The sequence below is a fragment of the Zea mays genome, chromosome 10 (genome assembly GCF_902167145.1).
Source record: "Zea mays cultivar B73 chromosome 10, Zm-B73-REFERENCE-NAM-5.0, whole genome shotgun sequence".
Classification (NCBI taxonomy): domain Eukaryota; kingdom Viridiplantae; phylum Streptophyta; class Magnoliopsida; order Poales; family Poaceae; genus Zea; species Zea mays.
Window position 1 is genome coordinate 109,865,066 of NC_050105.1, and position 8,403 is coordinate 109,873,468.

An 8,403-nucleotide genomic window follows, 5' to 3' on the forward strand; every position below is an offset into this window, starting at 1 on the left:
TGTAGTATATCATTCTGTACAATCCCACGAAGTGTGCTACAAAATGATTAGTGTAAGTGACCACTAATCTTTGTTGATAGACATTTATCAAACAGTAGGTCCAACTTACCAAAAGTATGTCATTGATCTTGTACCTGGGGATCTTCTATAGATATCCAAGATCAATATATCCAAACATAAGGAGAGCATGAGTACATATGGAGATCATAACTCGATCTCATGTGCTGTTAGCTAGCAAATCATTGCAAATCAATATCCGACCGGATGCTCTTGCAAGATACAATATCACATCTCATGATCTGAAAGAATCAAATAACCATGATTCTTTCATATTGAATTTCTTCAATATATGTTGGATATAAACAACTTTGTATCTAATATACTCAAGATACTTTACTTTGAATTGAAAATCTTTTCAATTCATATCCTCTATCTCGAACTTCGTCGATAAGGAATGTATGTTTATAAATATGCTGCACATATTTGCACTAAACATACCACTCTTCGTGTATCCCTTCGGAAGGAAGGATTCACTAGCTCGAATGTACCATATTTGACCTGAATGCTCTAAGTCACAAAGACTTTCCAAGCATTGCAAATTTGTGATTAGTGATTATATATTTTGAATCCTTCAAGACTCCACAAATATCATAATCTAGTGACCACATAAGCATATGTTGTCACTATATGTACCAACTGCAAAGATAGATGATTTACTGCCCATATTATTGTATCGGAATTTAACTACTCACAGTAGAGGATAATTGTGAGCACCTAGAGGGGGGGTGAATAGGTGATCCTGTAAAATTAAACACTAAATAGCCACAAAACTTAGTTATAGAAGTGTTAGTGCGACTAAGTAGTTTTGAGGCGAGTTCTTGTGGACAAAACAATCACAGAGAAAACAAACACAAGAGACACGCGATTTTATCCCATGGTTCGGCCAAGTAACACTTGCCTACTTCCATGTTGTGGCGTCCCAATGGACGAGGGTTGCACTCAACCCCTTTCAAGTGATCCGACGATCAACTTGAATACCACGGCTTTCTTCCTTATAGTCTTTCTCCCGTTTGCGAGGAATCTCCACAAGTTGGAGCCTCTCGCCCTTACAATAAAGATCACAAAGAAGGCACAAGAGTAAGGCTAGGAGAGCAACACACACAACACACAAATCCGCAGCACACACACGCACACAAGCCAAGACTTGAGCTCGAAACGTAGCATAGAGAGTTCACAACTCGAACGGAGCTCAAATCACTAACACAATCGATCAAATGCGCGGAGGCGGAGTGTGGGAGTCTTAGAATGCTTAGTGAATGCTTAGGTGTCTCCTCCATACGTCTAGGGGTCCCTTTTATAGCTCCAAGGCAGCTAGGAGCCGTTGGAGACAATCTTGGAAGGCCAATATTGCCTTCTGTCGTGTGGTGCACCGGACAGTCCGGTGCACCGGACAGCTACTGTTCATGTCCGGTGCTCGATTTCTTTTCATACGGAGAACAGCCGACCGTTGGTCCTCGGGATCGGTTGGCGCACTGGACAGTCCGGTGTGCCCAACCGACCGTTGGCGCGACCACTTGTCGCGTGAAGATTGTGTGGCCAACCATTGCGCTGGCGACCGTTGGTTCACCGGACAGTCCAGTGAATTTTAGCCGTACGCCGCTGATCCTTTTCCCGAGAGCGGCGAGTTCACCGCGAACCAGCCTGGCGCACCGGACACTGTCCGGTGCACCACCGCACAGTCCGGTGTGCCAGACCGAGCTGAAGTTTGGCTGCACAGAGCCAAGTCTTTCCCTTTTCCTCTCTTCTTCTTTAGTCACTGTTTCTAGCACTTGGATAACCATGTTAGTACATTAAACAATTCACCAAGTCTAGAAACATACCTTTTGCCTTGATTTTCACTTCTCACTTTATTTGGCACATAAGAACTTAATTAAACGTGTTGGGCACTTAATCACCAAAACATTATAGAAATTGCCCAAGGGCACATTTCCCTTTCAATCTCCCCCTTTTTGGTGATTTATGCCAACACATCAAAAAGTAACCAAAATAAGTGCAACATCAATGCAAATGAGGACCAAATCATTTTTGCACAAGATTTGACATATTTGGATCATTCTTTGCCACCACTTGGTTTGTTTTTGCAAATCAAATTCATTTTCCTATCTCTAGGTCAAACACGCTTGTTTGGGCACAAAGAGAGATAATCCAAGAGTGAAATTGATCAAGTGTCAAAAACTCCCCCTTTTTTCCATAATAAAAATTCTCCCCCACAACAGACCAAATTTTGCAATAAGAGCATTTTGGACAAATCAAAAAATTCTAACTCTATTATTTTTGAAATTCACAAGTGGTAGCTGATCCATTTGCTTCGGCCTTAATTTCTCTCCCTTTGGCATTAAGCACCAAAACGGGATCATTTTTTGCCCTTTTAACCCCATTGCCTCACCAAAAATGTCAATTAAGAGCAAAAAGGCAATGAAATTGCAAGTATGAACTTGGAAGTGAGTACACTAATACCGGAGTGCAGTGGAAGTCTTTGCATCATCCAAGTTCACCTTTCCCTTTCAATGCACTTTTGAGACTACATCAAGTATACTCAAACACAAAGGTTAGTCTCAAAGAGTCAAGTTGTAGCATATCTCCCCCTAAATATGTGCACCATTTGCATATTGACTTGTGAGGTCCGGGGAGGTCTTGTACAACTTGAGCACCACAAATATACAACGAGTAATATAAATGCTTCAAAGTAACATGATCAAAGGCATAGAGCACATGTATGCTATAGATCAATCCAAGTTACGCGAATCTAAGATATTTAGCTCACTACGCAACCTGCAAAAAGTTTTCTCATCCAATGGCTTGGTAAAGATATCGGCTATCTGGTTCTCGGTGCTAATATGGTACACCTCGATATCTCCCTTTTTCTGGTGGTCTCTCAAGAAGTGATGCCGGATGTCTATGTGCTTAGTGCGGTTGTGTTCAACAGGATTATCCGCCATGCGGATAGCACTCTCATTGTCACATAGGAGTGGGACTTTGCTCAGATTGTAGCCAAAGTCCCGGAGGGTTTGCCTCATCCAAAGTAGTTGCGCGCAACACTGTCCTGCGGCAACATACTCGACCTCAGCGGTGGATAGGGCAACAGATGTTTGTTTCTTAGAGCTCCAGGACACCAGGGACCTTCCTAAAAATTGGCACGTCCCCGATGTGCTCTTCCTATCAACCTTGCACCCGGCATAATCGGAGTCTGAGTATCCAATCAAGTCAAAGGTAGACCCCTTTGGATACTAGATCCCGAAGCAAGGCGTAGAAACTAAATATCTAAGAATTCGCTTAACGGCCACAAGGTGACATTCCTTGGGGTCGGATTGATATCTAGCACACATGCATACACTTAGCATAATGTCCAGTCGACTAGCACATAAATAAAGCAATGAACCTATCATGGACCGGTATGCCTTTTGATCAACGGACTTACCTCCTTTGTTGAGGTCAACATGCCCGTCGGTTCCCATCGGTGTCTTCGCGGGCTTGGCGTCCTTCATCCCAAACCGCTTGAGAAGATCTTGTGTGTACTTTGTTTGGGAGATGAAGGTGCCGTCCTTGAGTTGCTTCACTTGGAACCCAAGGAAGTAGGTCAACTTGCCCATCATCGACATCTCGAACTTTTGTGTCATCACCCTGCTAAACTCCTCACAAGACTTTTGATTAGTAGAACCAAATATTATGTCATCGACATAAATTTGGCACACAAAAAGATCACCATCACAAGTCTTTGTAAAAAGAGTGGGATCGGCTTTCCCAACTTTGAAGGCATTAGCAATTAAGAAATCTCTAAGGCATTCATACCATTCTCTTGGGGCTTGCTTAAGTCCATAGAGCGCCTTAGAGAGCTTGAACACATGGTCGAGATACCTGTCATCCTCAAAGCCAGGGGGTTGTTCCACGTATACCTCCTCCTTTATTGGCCCATTGAGGAAAGAGCTCTTCACATCCATTTGAAATAGCCTGAAAGAGTGGTGAGCGGCATAGGCTAATAAAATTCAAATAGACTCTAGCCTAGCCACAGGAGCAAAAGTCTCCTCGAAATCCAAACCTGCGACTTGGGCATAACTGAAAGTCGCCTAAAGGGGGTGAATAGGGCGAATCTGAAATTTACAAACTTAATCACAACTACAAGCCGGGTTAGCGTTAGAAATAATAACGAGTCCGAGAAAGAGGGCGCAAAACAAATCGCAAGCGAATAAAGATTGTGACACACGGATTTGTTTTACCGAGGTTCGGTTCTCGCAAACCTACTCCCCGTTGAGGTGGTCACAAAGACCGGGTCTCTTTCAACCCTTTCCCTCTCTCAAACGGTCCCTTGGACCGAGTGAGCTTCTCTTCTCAAATCAATTGGGAACCAAACTTCCCGCAAGGACCACCACACAATTGGTGTCTCTTGCCTTGATTACAATTGAGATGACCGCAAGAAAGAATGAGAAAAAGAAGCAATCCAAGCGCAAGAGCTCAAATGAACACAACAAATCTCTCTCACTAATCACTAAAGCCTTGTGTGGAATTGGGAGAGGATTTGATCTATTTTGTGTGTCTAGTATTGAATGCTATAGCTCTTGTAAGGTGTAGAAGTGTAGAAACTTGGATACCAATGAATGTGGGGTGGTTGGGGTATTTATAGCCCCAACCACCAAACATGACCGTTGGTGGAGGCTGCTGTCGACGGGCGCACCGGACAGTCCGGTGCGCCACCGGACACTGTCCGGTGCGCTAGCCACATCACCTGGCCGTTGGGTTCTGACCGTTGGAGCTCTGACTAGTGGGCCCGCCTGGCTGTCCGGTGGTGCACCAGACAGGCCCTGTAGGCTGTCCGGTGTGCCACCTGCGCGTGCACTGCTCCTCTGCGCGCGCAGACGCGCATTTAATGCGTTGCAGTCGACCGTTGCGTGAAGTAGCCGTTGCTCCGCTGTCACACCGGACAGTCCGGTGTGCACCGGACACTGTCCGGTGAATTATAGCGGAGTGGATTCCTGAAGCTGGCGAGTTCAGAGTTGCTCTCCCTTGGGGCACCGGACACTGTCCGGTGGTGCACCGGACAGTTCGGTGAATTATAGCGGAGCTCCTCTGAAAATTCCCGAAGGTGAAGAGTTGGGCGTTGAGTTCCCTGGTGCACCGGACACTGTCCGGTGGTGCACCGGACAGTCCGGTGCGCCAGACCAGGGGACACTTCGGTATACTTGACTCCTTTGTTTTGAACCCTTTTCTTGGTCTTTTTATTGGCTTATTGTGAACCTTTGGCACCTGTAGAACTTATAGACTAGAGAAAACTAGTTAGTCCAATTATTTGTGTTGGGCAATTCAACCACCAAAATCAATTAGGAAATAGGTGTAAGCCTAATTCCCTTTCAATTTCCCCCTTTTTGGTGATTGATGCCAACACAAACCAAAGCAAGTATAGAAGTGCATAATTGAACTAGTTTGCATAATTGTAAGTGCAAAGGTTACTTTAAATTGAGCCAATATAAATTCTCATAAGATATGCATGGATTGATTCTTTATATTTTCATCATTTTGGACCACGCTTGCACCATATGTTTTGTTTTTGCAAATTGTTTTGTAAATCCTTTTCAAAGTCCTTTTGCAAATAGTCAAAGGTAAATGAATAAGATTTTGCGAGGCATTTTCAAGATTTGAAATTTTCTCCCCCTGTTTCAAATGCTTTTCCTTTGACTAAACAAAACTCCCCCTCAATAAAATTCTCCTCTTATTGTTCAAGAGGGTTTTAAGATATCAATTTTGAAAATACTACTTTCTCCTCCTTTTGAACACAATAAGATACCAATTTGAAAATCATTAGTTTTAAAATTAGGTGGTGGTGCGGTCCTTTTGCTTTGAGCTAATACTTTCTCCCCCTTTGGCATGAATCGCCAAAAATGGATACTTTGAGTGAAATATAAGCCCTTTTTAACTACTTTCTCCCCTTTGGCAAACAAAATATGAGTGAAGATTATACCAAAGACGGAGAGTTGCTCGGAGCGACGACAAAGGATGAGTTATGGAGTGGAGTGGAAGCCTTTTTCTTCGCCGAAGACTCCAATTCTCTTTCAATACACCTATGACTTGGTTTGATATATACTTGAAAACACATTAGTCATAGCATATACAAGAGACATGATCAAAGGTATATTAATGAGCTAGATATGCAAGACATCAAAAGAAATTCCTAGAATCAAGAATATTTAGCTCATGCCTAAGTTTGTTAAAAGTTTGTTCATCTAGTGGCTTGGTAAAGATATCGGCTAATTGTTCTTTAGTGTTAATATATGCAATCTCGATATCTCCCTTTTGTTGGTGATCCCTTAAGAAATGATACCGAATGGCTATGTGTTTAGTGCGGCTATGCTCAACGGGATTATCCGCCATGCGGATTGCACTCTCATTATCACATAGAAGAGGAACTTTGGTTAATTTGTAACCGTAGTCCCTAAGGGTTTGCCTCATCCAAAGTAGTTGCGCGCAACAATGACCTGCGACAATATACTCGGCTTTGGCGATAGAAAGAGCTACGGAATTTTGCTTCTTTGAAGCCCAAGACACCAAGGATCTTCCCAAGAACTGGCAAGTCCCCGATGTGCTCTTTCTATTAATTTTACACCCCGCCCAATCAGCATCCGAATAACCAATTAAATCAAATGTGGATCCCTAGGATACCAAAGCCCAAACTTAGGAGTATAAACTAAATATCTCAAGATTCGTTTTACGACCGTAAGGTGAGCTTCCTTAGGGTCGGCTTGGAATCTTGCACACATGCATACGGAAAGCATAATATCCGGTCGAGATGCACATAAGTAGAGTAAAGAGCCTATCATCGACCGGTATACCTTTTGATCTACAGATTTACCTCTCGTGTCGAGGTCGAGATGCCCATTGGTTCCCATTGGTGTATTGATGGGCTTGGCATCCTTCATCCCAAACTTGTTTAGAATGTCTTGAATGTACTTCGTTTGGCTAATGAAGGTGCCCTCTTTGTCGGTGTTTTGGGTCCGACCGCACACCTGGGGTTACCCCTCAAGGTGTTTTTAGGAGTAGGACGGTGTCAACGACTGTAGCAAAATGGTTCGTGCCGATTGCACGAGGGACAGTGGACAAGATTTGCAGGTTCGGGCCGCTTAGAGATGCGTAACACCCTACGTCCTGATGAGTATTCGAGTGCGGTTACAAGAGGGCTCTCTGGATTGAAGGCACAGAGAGTTTACGTGGGTGGCTAAGTAAAGTAGGGTCGATCGTTCTGAAGGGGTGCCCCCTAGGCCTTATATACTCGACCGTGGGGCAGTACACGTGGACATGATAACAACAAGTAGCTGAAAGATAGTAAACCTCTTGAGTTTATCCCTACGTAACCCTCGCCGACTTATCCTCGCATGGCTCTGTTGCATGGGGGCTTCAGCGCGGGAAAGTCGGGTCTCTGTTGCGATTTACTCGTTTGACGTTTGTGGGCCGTCCGGGTTTGCTCCAATCCAGTCTTACGTCTTCTCTGCTTTGTTGATTGTCTTTCCCCAGGCCCACGAAAGAACGACCTTACGATTTATTGGGCCCTTGGGCCTTTCGTGAGGTCTTTTATCTCTTTAGTGGACCCAGGGGATATCTATCCCCCACAAGCCCCCGATCTTTGGGTTGATTTAGAGGTAATCAACTCAAAGATCCAAGGTCCAAGAAATGACTTCCTGCTGTCTTCTCTTGCTCCGATCACTCGTTCGACCAAAGTTTAGTTTTGTGCTTGTGCCTTAGAGGTCGGCATTTTGAATTGTAGGATTCTGGACTTCATTGGGTGCACCGGAGGTGCACCCAATGGGTGTAGCCCCCGACCTTTGAGTAGATTTTAGAAGATAATCTACTCGAAGGTCTTCCCCAAAGATTATCTCCATTCGCGCTCCTGCATCTCAGTTGAGGATTGGTCTTTTCACTCTTGTCCCACGCCTTAGAAGTCGGCGCTATATCGGTTGTTGGGGACTTGTTCTCAAATGCTATGAATTAAGAACAAGGCAACATAAAGTGTTAAATGTTAACGTCCTTCGTCCATGAAACATTATTCCCTTGAGGATAATGGGCCTTGGACGAAGGTTGATGAGAGTATAATTACGAAGCTTAAGTCTTCGTAATAAAATTTCAATAGATATTGTAAGACAACATAAAATGAAAGGTACAAAAAGGGGTAAATAAATCACAGACGAATTATATTATATCCACTTAATATATTGAATCATTGAATACAATAATACCTCTGCCTTGGCAAAAGGTTGAATTCCAGAATATGCGATTGCAATTACTAGAATGCGTGAACAGTAAAGGAATACTGTTCACTATTTATAGGCACAGGACACAGCCTGTGAGGAATTACAAGTATGC